Raw genomic sequence first — 12,013 nt, forward strand, 5'->3', positions numbered from 1 at the left:
ATTCCCTCTTTTTTTTTTTTTTTTTTCTTCCAAATTCCACGATTTAACACATAGGTTGAAGTAAGGTCTGTGGATTTATGTTTTACCAATCACAACTGTATTTTCCGTGAAACAGATGCAGAGGCGATTGGATTTAAAATATCGTAAATATCACTTTCATTTGGATTGATCGCTATTTTTTTTTCCCTTGCAATCTATCAGGCATAGAAAATGGAAATAGCAGCCACGTTTAGGACGGAGCCCCCTTCCCTGTGGTGCTGGCGGAGCATTACGGAGCATCATCAATCCGCGGGGCGGCAGAGGGGGCTGCGAGGGGAACCCCCTTCCCTCCCCCACCTCCTTATTTCTGAGCTTTTGCGGGAATTTCGGAGGAGGGGAAGCCACGGGAAACTTTTCCCCTTTGGAAACAAGCCCAGCGAGGTGCGGACCCCAAACTCCGATCCGCGGGCTTCAGCCCGCCATGAAACAACGGCGGCGGGCGCCTGTCAAATTTGGCCTCAAGTCCGGAGCCCTGGGGGGTCCCGAGGGTCCCCACGGCCGCCCTGGGAAGGGGTAGCAGCGGGGGTGGCCCCGGCGAAAAGGGGAAACCCTTTCTGCCTCATCCCTATTGGCGCCCTTTGGCAATAGCGAAGGTGAGACTGGCTGGGATCGTGCTCTCCCAGGCTGAAGAAGCGAGCAAACGCCCAAGCGCAGAAAGTCAGGGACATGCAGGTTGATGCAGGGAAACCCTTTTTGTGTGTCTGTGCGACTGCAAGCCGTTTGGGAACCCAGATGGGTGGCAGAGACAGCCGAGAGAGAGCCGGCTGCTGCATGGGAGCAGTGTCCGACTGCTCCTTCTCCCACCGAAACCGTCCTTTATCCGCTCCTGCTTTCCACACGAAGCCAGCTGAGATCCGGACACCCCCAGGCAAAGCGAAGAGCTGCTTCGGAATGCTGAGGGGTGGCTACGGGCTCTACCTCCGCTGCTGCCCCGGCCGCAGGGCCGAGGATCCGGTGGGCAGCTCCCCAGGCACCGACCGCGGCTTTTTCCCGCTGCAGAGCGTGTTGCAACCCATGTGTTACCGGAATGTAATAAGTAAATAAGACCTAATTAAATAAGAGCAATTCCGAGTGCCTCTAGGAGGTGCACAGCACTTGGCAGGATGGGACGGCGAGAGCCCGGCAACATTTTTTTAACGCTGGTTTTGGTGGTTAAAGCTCAGAAAAAGTGTACAGTCTCATCTGGATGCCATGAAGATACATTTCTTGCACTAAAAATGAGCAAGGGAAACGATGTTTTTCACATATTGTCTGATAATGACGGCTCTTCACACAGTAGTTCTGGACTTTTTAGCAAATGTTTCATCTGAGAGACCGGGGCTTTCAGTCTGCCCTACTGGCAGATTTTACAACACCTTTATGTCTCGGGTAACACTCAAGTCTTTAATATGCATTAATATGCTTTCTAAGGCATAATTGCGTTCCCACTATAAATATTGCCGCCATTCTAGAAATACAGGAATAGAATTAAAAACCTCAGTATTAATCAGGAAAGACATTCATGGAAATGAGTCATTGCTTTTCAAATTCTTTATTTCGGAGGAAGCAAGGTCACTGTACTCAACCAGGTGGATTCTTTACGCCAGGGCAGTCTAAGAACCATCACTGTATACATTTGGGATCGAATACTTCTCAACAGCCTGATACTCCGGGCTGCAGCAAACACAGAGCACGTGTCGATGCGGTGGAGAAGTGCAACAGTCCTCCTCCCACGGCGGTGCCCACGCTATTAGTAGGGGACACAATAGAAGAAGGAAAACCAAAGAGAAACCATTATACTTAAAATGAATGAAAAGGAAAAAAAAAAAATCTCGTTGTCATTTTTTCTCCTGTAAGTGTCAATAACACCTTTCAATACTGAGCGGCAAACCACAGCTAAAACCCTCTGAAAACAGTCAGTGCACAGACACACTAAGACACAGAGCTCTTTAATTTACGGAAGTCGCAGGCTCAAGCTCTCCTCATCTGCAAGGACCTGTGCTCCATAGGCTTTGCGGTTTGGCACATGCATCACGCCTGAGCCAGCACGAACACAGCAGGAGACGTGAAAAATCAGAGATCTAGGCGGAAGAAAAAAAAAGTGTATACAAAATAATACAATAACACCAGTTTAAATTACAAAATGTTTTCTGGGTTGCTAAATATCAGGGCACCTCGCGGGAGGAAGGAAAGCACTTTGCGGGGTGCTTTTGAGGAAGAAGGTACAGGAACAGGGCTGTGGGGCGGGGGGGTGCGCTCTGGGGCTCCCCGGGATTCCCCCCCCCCATCCCCCCTTCTCTCCCTCCTCCTTCCTGCAGGGGCGCACCAGCCCGGGGGCAGGCTGCCACGGGCGGCGGGGGCACTGGGGGTGCCGGGGATGTGGCACAACTTGCCAACCTACCGCTGTTCTGTAGTCCTGCCCACCCCCTACGCCCTTATTGCTCCTTAAAGCCAGGGCTGAGCCCCCCCGCCCCGACAGCCCCGGCTGCTGAGTCAGCGCAGGGCAGCGGCCGGAGGGATTTCCTCCTCCTCCTCCTCCTCCTCCTCCTCCTCCTCCTCCCGCCAGTCAAGCCGCTCCAGAGGCTCTGCTTTTCCCCGGAGACCCCCGCACTTGGGAGCTGCAGCTGCCCGGGGGTGTACCTCGGTACCTCCCAGCCTGCCCGTACGATCTGGGCATTCGTTTCTTTTAGCGCAAGTAACCGTTCTTCGCATCAGCAGTGTTCTTAAAACAAACAAACAAGAATTAAAAAAAAAATAAATCTGGCTTCGATACACTCCAGTGCCCCCGCCCCCCCCCCCGTAGTAACCGCGAGATGAAGGCACCTCCACGCCAAGGGGTTTGCAGCGTGTGTGAAAATGCCAGCCCCGTCGAGGGTGGATGTGAAATCTGATCTTGCCTCGGGTTCAACCGAGAGACCGAAATGATTCATGCTTAACCGTGTCTCCTTGATATTTCTTAGTGTTTTTTTTTTTTTTTTTTTTTTTTCCTTCTTCCTCCCTCCCGTCTCCCGGTGCATGCTCCTTCTGAGGGGTCCTTCAAACACTCGAGGAGAGTAGGAACAATGCTATATGCAGTATTTCCTTGAAGGGTTTTATTGCAGTCCACCTGAAACAAAAACAAACAGCATTTCGCAAAATTTCTCTTTGAAAGAAAAGCAGCCGGCGGTTGTTAAAAGAGGGGAGGATACACGGCAAGTTATTCGTGCATTTAATAGCATCCTCTCTTTCCTTGTGAGCTGCACAAAATTTGGTCTTTATTTCGAGCACCTATCATGAGTGTCTGATTCCTGCCTTCAGTTTTAAGATGTTTGCTCCCCAGGTGATGGACATTTTATTTCATTTTATTTTTGCTGGCAGGGTGACACCACCCACTGCCCTCCACCAGGTGTGTGCCACGTCTGCCTGCAGGTGAAGGGGGACAGTGCTTAGCTAAAAGGGCAACATAAGGCTCACATAAACCCTTGAGAAGTGGTAAGAGTGGAGCACGAGGGATGTGGGAGTGGGAATAACGAGCAACAAGTGCCTGGAGGAAGCAGGATGTGGAAGGGAGGGATATAAAGCAGAAGGTGAGCAGAGGCAGGTGGGCCAAGCGGTTACCAGTCAGGAGAAATTGAGGGAGGCTGGGAGCATGAGAGGGCTGCAGGGAGCAGATGGAAGCCAGGGGACAGCATAAAGGTGGACCACACCTGGAGCAGCTGTCTGCCTGTTCTAGGAAGCAAAAAGTAATGGGAAGGCAATACACTGGCTGTTCCCCCCATCCAGACAACAGGAGACATGCAGTGGAAGTCCGCCTCTGAACAGCAAACAAGGAAGCTTGCTGTTTTATGTGTGTGTTTAAAGGTGAATTTTGACCCTGAGCTGACGTCATGCAAATGAAGGGTTGGCTGCTTCTCTCTAAAGGAGGAAAAAAAAACAACACAAGGAATTGGGTTAAAACCGAGAGTTACTAATGGTTAAAATCCCCTGCTTCGGGGTGTAGGGAGAGGCTGGCTTAGGGCTTATGAAGCCACTGTCCCCTTTGCCAGCAGCCAGGGCTAAGAGGGCTGCTTGCTCACCCTGCTCCTCACTAGGCCCTTTCTAAGCCAGTCCCTGTTACTGCACTGCACAGTCTAAGGGCTAGCAAGATAGGATCGCTAGGTGTTTCTTGCTATTGTAGTGTCACCCTGTCTCCAAGCTGGTTTTAAAGCATGTAAGAGCATGTGGAGCCTACTACTGCAAAAGTTACAAAGCTATAAGCAATAGAGACGCAGGTTAGATAAGGGGCTGGCTGGGTGGAGCTGGTGAACAATGCACGAAAGTGCTTTTCTTTCACCGATCTTGGTTCAAATTAAGGTTAAATTCCAAGGGGAGTGTATTTTTTTTTCTCTCTCTCTCTCCAACTCTCTCTCTCTCTCCAGGAAGAGATTTTAAAGGGCATCATTTTCAGTTAAAAAAAAAAAATCACAAAGAAAGATACATGTTAATACAAATGTAGCATTCCACAGAGCGGAGCTCAGAGCAGTGGTGTCGCACCCACAACTTTTATTCAGCTGAGGCAAGATCAGTAGTTTCAGCACCTGGCAGGAGTAGGGTTGATCCTGCTGTCAAGAAACAGCTATAGAAAAGCAGGACTTATACAAGCCACAGGGTCTATACAGAAAAAATGCTGATATACAGGAGTGGGAGACGGGATTATGAAAATAATACACGGAGTTCAAGTAATTTTTACTAAAATGACAATGTTCTTACTTTTTATGGCATGAAAATCTTAAGGCAAATTAAAATCTTATCTATGCATACATATAACAGAAGGAAATGGAATATGACTTTGCTATTAAATCTACAACTTTAGGTGGTGTCTTGAAAGGAAAGAGCAACAAGGCTTCCACCTGGCCCTCTGAGACCTGTTTTTGTTGAAGAAAAACAAAACAAAACAAAAACTTGGATCAGCTTCTTCACAAAGGAAACTTCATGCAATTTGTTTTGCAACCTGTCCATCGCTAATTTTCTGCTTTAGCATTGATGTTCCAGGGCACTGTAAGGAAGCGTGATGCATTCTGCGTCCTTCTACAGTCTGAAAAGAGAAATGCAGTTTCTCTTGTGATAAGAGCTCCCCAAAGAGCAGGGGCAAAGGTGTCACACATTTAATACTGGCTTTTCTTTGGTATGACAAGAGCTCTTGAAAAAATCAAAGGGGAAATCTGTGATCTTGATCCCCTGATGCAGTAAAAGTTTGCTGCAGGGGGGTTCTTGGCTTTCAGAGGAGCCCCCAGGGCCCCTGCTCGCACACTGCTCCAAGCAGAGGGGTGCAGCCAGCTCTGCCATGCTCAGAGCCATTTGTCAGCCCTGGGACTGCTTTTGTCTGCTAAGAAATATGAGACCTTTAAATGTGTCACATGCCACCATGTGCTACCATCCCTCCCCTCAATAATAAGACTTATTGGCCACATGTGCAGTACATACCATAGAAACAAACGCTTTTCTGAGCTTTCTTTCTTTTTCCTGATGAAAATCAAATATTATACCCACATCACTAAAATGAGTGTTCTTAGTATTGACCTTCAGTAGCTTTTTGTTACCACAAGAAGGCTGCAGCATAGACTGAAGAAGTGAATACTTCACGTATCTTACATGGCTTTGCAGCCCTCAGGGTAGCAGTGTCAGGTGTATTTCAATCAACGTGTTAATGTTCCTAGCAATACTTTGGTCAAAAATTCTTGCCTCTCTGTGCTAGTCATCTAGATAACTTTTCTTTCAATTGCTGCAGAGCACACAGCTCTGATATCATTGCTTATACAAACAGTATTCATTTAGGGTCTGTCAGTGGCATAAGTGATGTTAGTACCATCCACTACTGATCGACCTGAAAGCTCAGTTACCACCCAGTGGCTGGATACCCCTCTGGTTGTAAGGGAGTACTGCTGTCAACTATGGCAAAACTCAAGTGAATTCAAGGTATGGCCTCATATTTTGTGAAGGGCCTGCCTGGGACAGTGAGTTCTCCGTGCTAGCATTCAGCTCTGCAGTTCTGTTCCCATGACACCCCTGAGACATCCTCTCTCCTAACCATCAGCAGGGACATGTTTCTCCCTCCCTTTCATGGTCAGTGCAGAATCACCGTGCCAATGAGTGGCTGTCATCCCTCACTGCCAGCCCTGCCTGCCTCTGGGAGCAGCTCCCTGTCATGCTGGTGCCACCAGCAGCTTTGCCGCCTGCCCATCAGACCTGCCCCCAACACCACTTCTTTCTATTTGCATTCCACTAACCTCCTCTATCCAGCCACTATTCTTGCCATCCTTTGACTTAGCTCAAGTTACAGTGTAATTAAAATCACCATGGAACACAACTAAACCAACAAGATTGACTGCACAATCACATTTTTTTTTCTCCTCTGTAGCAGCCTTACTAGACATCTTCCTCGCTTCAGCTTTTGTGACTTTCAGATGGCTATGACAGGCAGCTATTTCTTTCCATTACTGGGACCATTCATGCTCCAGCAATAAAAATAAAGGATACAGGAATCAGCATTCATGAAGCAGAGCTTACTAAAATGAGACTTCCACATCTATGTTATCATCTTTTGTTCAGCTTACTCTTGCATTATTGTTTTGTACCTTGGATCAGTTTCGGTCTGGTCTCTCTCACATCCTGAAAATGTTGAAGGAAGAATGAACCACAAATACATGTCTCTGAATGGCTCTCTAGCTCTGCTTTTATTCTTGCTCAGGTTGTTCCTTCTCATTGTAGTGCTCTCTTTCCATCCTCTCTCAGAAGTTTTTTTTTTTTTTTTTTTCTCACTTAGGTGCCAACTTCTTACTCCTGCTTTATTTCAACCCCCTCTTTTTCTCCTTTCCCATGTTCTTGTCCTTTCCTTTGTAATCACTCTTCCGTCTTCCTTTATTCTGCTCATCCTTCAGTCCCTGAAATACTTTCTTCTCTTTTTTTCCTCCCTCTTTATCTTCCTCCAACTTTACTTTTATTGAGGTAATTTATTTTGACTCCAGATACAATCTACTGTCTGAAATGAAGGCAAGTTCCTTTAACACCATGGAGACAAGGTCATGCAACTTACTTGAGGATGCAGAGCACACTTACAGCATGGGAGACTGCATCACTGGGTGGACATGCTGGGTATCCCACCAAGCACGAGGTCCTGGGTGGTGCTGTGCCTTAGCAAATGAGCATGGTCCTTGGGATCAGGAGAAGTACAGGGAGAGATCAGATTCGTACAGAGCATGTCTGAGACCAGGAAAGCAGTGGTGTCCAATTCAAGTATCCCTACACCCAAGAATCAGAAAGGATTCCAGAATGCCTTCTTGTCTGAGCAATATCTGGTAGGTGATGTCAGAAGCTCCCCTTGTTCAGTTTATCCAGCAAAAGGCTAATGGTAATCTATTAATGGTCTCCAGTTGTCAAAACAGGGGAGGATTTGGGAGAGTAAATCACTCTTTAACTCCACAGGAAAAAGAAGAGTAATGAGACTTTCTGGTCTGGAGATGACAGAAGAGAAAGACAGTCTAGAAAACAAGTTCAATAACAGCAGTGGGTTCTCCATGCTCTATAGTCGGGGATCTGTAATTCCCCTCATGTGTGCAGTTCCATGTGAAGGCCTGGGACCAGCTTTAAGGGAAGCCACTCTGTAACAGACCAAGGGGTGATGGAATTAATGACAGCTTGGTTAGCATCCAGCTTTACCAGGGTGAGTTCAACAGAAAAGCAACAGTATATTAAGGAGGAGAAGGAGCTTGCCATGGGTTTTTTACCTGTTGAGCCACTCTATCAGTGTTTTCCACCTTTACAAAAAGCAATAGCTGTTCAAGCCAAGGCAATCTTTTTCTTTGGGCTGAACTATACCATGTGCACATCTTATAATCGCTATAAACTGACCTGTTAGCTAGCTAGACACATGTTGTATATGAATCACTTAGGTAGAAGAGTAACTAAATAGGAACCAAAGACATAATTTACAGGTTTGGCAAGTGGGGGGTGGGGGTGGGGTGGAAGGCGGGAACAGGACATGCCTATGACAGGTGGTGGTATATCTCCCACACATCCTGGGTCAAGAGGGTAATATGTGGTTCAGCCTGCCAGACCTTGGCTCACTTTACTACTAGTGGAGAGCAATAGTTATAACAGCCAGTTAGGCACCTGCAGCAGGTGGTTTGAGAAGAGCCCTAGGAAGATAAAATGCCAAGAGCAGTGAAAAAAAAAAAAAAAGAAATCAGACATTTAATGAGATAACAGATAGCAGCTCACCTGATAACAAATGGTTGGCTCCACAGGAAATGAGTCTGTGCAAGGGTGGTGAGGTTCTGTATGAAACTCTTTGTGACATGCAATATTAGTCATTCACAGATCAAATCTCAATGACTGGAAATTTACAAGAATAATGCTATTACTGAAAATCAGGGAAGATAGCTACAACAGGCAGTTGTGGCTTAGCTATATAGGAATGTTGAGAACGGTCCTGTGGGGTTTCACAAAAATACACTGATGAAAGCATATTTTCTTTAGGCACAGGCAGTTCAGATTTATAAGAGTCTTACTCTAGTGGCTGTTAGAGCTCTTGGGAAATAAAGTTATCACGAGCAGACAAGCAAAATATGGAGGGAGCAGGGCATTTAGCTGCTTGAAAAGCAATTGAGCTGAGTTTCTCCATTATGTGATCAAAGCAGAGCAACACTGTGAAGCTTTCTGGCCTCTACTCCAGTCATGTGATGGCAGCCACTACTGTATTCAGATGTTTGATGCTGTATTTCTGCAGATGAGAGCCCTCCCTCTCCCTCTCTACAGATATCCCTGCACACTGGCACCACAATCCTTAGTCAAGTCTCTGCTTAACACAGAGAACAGCCTGAGTTTACACATCTTTGTTCTCCTGCACTTCAAGCTATCAGGAGGGGAGCAAACTCACCCAAAAGTACCATACCTGCATGCAGCTAGTCCCATATCCGATGCCTTTGGGTCAGGATGGAGAACTACTCTTTTGGACAGAAGAAGCTGTGGCTTTGCAAGCTGTGGCTTTGCAAGACAGAGAGTGTAACTGTTAGAAATGTTGTGAAGAAGAGCTCTGAATGGCCAGAGGTGGCATTTCACATGCACATGAGCCACAGTAAGATTTTGACATCTGGACACACAATGCCCACACCAGTAGAGATGTTAAGAAAACCTTCAGTCTAGTTCAGTCAGTTCCAATCAGGTCCAGTGTGAAGACATTCAACATGCAATCAAATATATATTTAGCCATTTATTTTACCAATTGATGGGAGAAAGTATAATAACAATAACAATAATAATAATAATTATATAACAATAAATTTTATTATATAAATTCAATAATAAATTAAATTTATAATAAATAATAAATATATTAATTTATTAATTATTAATAAATAAATTAATAATAAATAAATATATATTTTTTTAAACAGGTGCCGAGATTTCTTGATGAAAACCTTAAAAGAGCTCAATATTTATTATTTTGATATGATTACTTTTATGTCATATTTATACCAAAACGGCCTTAGTTGATAGGACAACTGCCATTTCTATTACTCAACCTGTGAGAAGCAAAGGGGACACTGCCAATTGTACATATTGGTTATACAGTGACCAAAACAGCTAAACGTTAATTAGGAACGTTGTCTTATTCACAATTTAGAACCAAGGTAGCTTGTCCTATCAAACAAGAATATAGTGGAAAAAAAAATGAACAAAACCAAATTTTAACAAATTTTCTAGCCTTATGCTCTCACATCAACTTTAGCCTTAGTGAGACACCTGCTTTCAAAGATTTTAAAAGCTGTGCTGTGCTTTGACTTCCACTTCTTTGGTTATGCAAAGCAAAGTATTTCTGTCACTCAGTGGCAATCATTATGTTTTTAATCTGAAGCAGACTAAGCTTCCACATTTTTTTTTCCCCAAAAATTCCTTTCTGCTGTTCTGCTCAAACTGTAATTTCTATCTTTCACTTTCCCTTTTTGCTGCTTTAGCACCAATAGGGCAGTCCTGGTGTCGTGATTTGTGCCTTCCTTGTCTGACGGGAAGAAGAATCCAAGCTGAAGCTATGATTTACTTACATCATTCTCAGTTTGCTGACTGGATCATACATTGAGAATTCATAACTCTAGGTCCAAAATACATGATGTGGTATTTTGGAGCCCCACATGTCCTATGAGATGGATATGGAACCCTACATTTTTGAACTGTATGCGAGGCTAATGTCCTCTCTAGTAAGAGTACAGTTAAGTGGTAGATTAGTTCTGCCATACTGGAGGTCATAGCTTGAAGCGTTTAATTTGTGCACCTCCATTTTAAAACAAGTTTATATAACAAATGCCATAGCAGATCACATTCCAAGTCTTTATCTATTCTTGCATCTCTCTCTCTTGCTTAACTGTACCACTGATGTTTGGCAACCTTAATTTGTAATATTGATGTTCTTCCTGCATTGGTAGAGTGCTAGAGGTGAGAAATATTTTTTTTCTCTACATAAAGTGGAAGAAACATAGCTGATAATTTTATAAAGTATATTAGGGCAGTAAATGGGAGTGGTAAGAGTGCTATGAGCATGTGTTGATGGAGACTTCCTACTGTTTGTTATTCTATTTCTAGTCTAGTATAGTTCTACAGAGGCTGCATCTGAGTTAAATATGTTCTCTGAATAATCTAAATATCCAAGTGAAGAGAGTAGTTAACTTTTTGAAACTGACTTTTAAGTGGAGATATTTGAAATCTTGCCTAGATTTCCACTTAGACACCAGTATCCTCATTTCTCGTAGACTGTAAGCGGTTTACCTATTTGATCACAAAGAACTCGTGAAATAGCGGCACAATAGTGAAAGCCAAACACAAATGAACAAAGGTCCCAAGGCTTCAAACAATGAATTAGAGTAGTGTCAAAGTACTTTTCTACTTTTGCATCTCGAGCTTTTTCCCTTCCCTTCCCTTCCCTTCCCTTCCCTTCCCTTCCCTTCCCTTCCCTTCCCTTCCCTTCCCTTCCCTTCCCTTCCCTTCCCTTCCCTTCCCTTCCCTTCCCTTCCCTTCCCTTCCCTTCCCTTCCCTTCCCTTCCCTTCCCTTCCCTTCCCTTCCCTTCCCTTCCCTTCCCTTCCCTTCCCTTCCCTTCCCTTCCCTTCCCATTTTGTCAAAAATATACCATATTTTCCATCCTTTGAATTCTTTGGGAAAGCATTAAATTTGTCAATTTTATGTGAAATGCTGTGTGCACATTCATGTATGAGTGTTAATCGCTGTAAATTCATGTAACATATTCTGCAAGGTTTATCAGGTGTGACCAATTCTACCAGGTATGTTGCTGCTTTACCATATGATAATGGATCTTCTTCTATCACATTCAGAAGCTGTTCAAATACCTAGGAGCTCCTGTGAATGTGGCACTATTTGGACCTTTGGCCCAAGGTAACCATGGAAGAAACATGCCAAACGCCTCCTGATGACAGCTTCTCAGAAAGGGGTGTGACCCTTTGCAGTCGGCTGTTGACTGGGCAACACACCAAAGCATGTGCACAATTGTAGTGGTGTGCTCCAGTATTTGTTGATCTGGTGGGATTTAAACAAAATGTACTGGTTTCAATTTATACATTCTCACTTTTTTAAGTTTCAGTACGAGTTCCAGGTCAAAACCTATGGGAAAAATCAAAGGTGGCAATTATTTTTAAAATAAAAAAATTAGACTAAACATTGCAACCTCCCCTACCCTCTTCTGCCAAGAGAAGGAAAGACAGAAAATAAAAACAACTCCAGGCAAAAGATAGCTTTTCTTTTTCCTTGAGCTATTCTATTTTATCAGTTCAACCTGTTTTCTCTGTTGTCTGGGTCTGCACCCAACATTGGGGCTAGTACTTATCACAGCACACAGAATGACTAAATATAAGGCACTGCAGGATTTGGCCAATATCCCTATATTTGATTAATTTTACAAACAAGTCCAAAGCTCTAAATGCTGAAAACACTTCAGTGGACTTGCATTTTTGATGTTTAGTTGAGCTGAGTTAC

Source organism: Netta rufina (genome assembly GCF_964035555.1).
Source record: "Netta rufina genome assembly, chromosome: 5".
In the NCBI taxonomy this organism is placed as follows: Eukaryota; Metazoa; Chordata; class Aves; order Anseriformes; family Anatidae; genus Netta; species Netta rufina.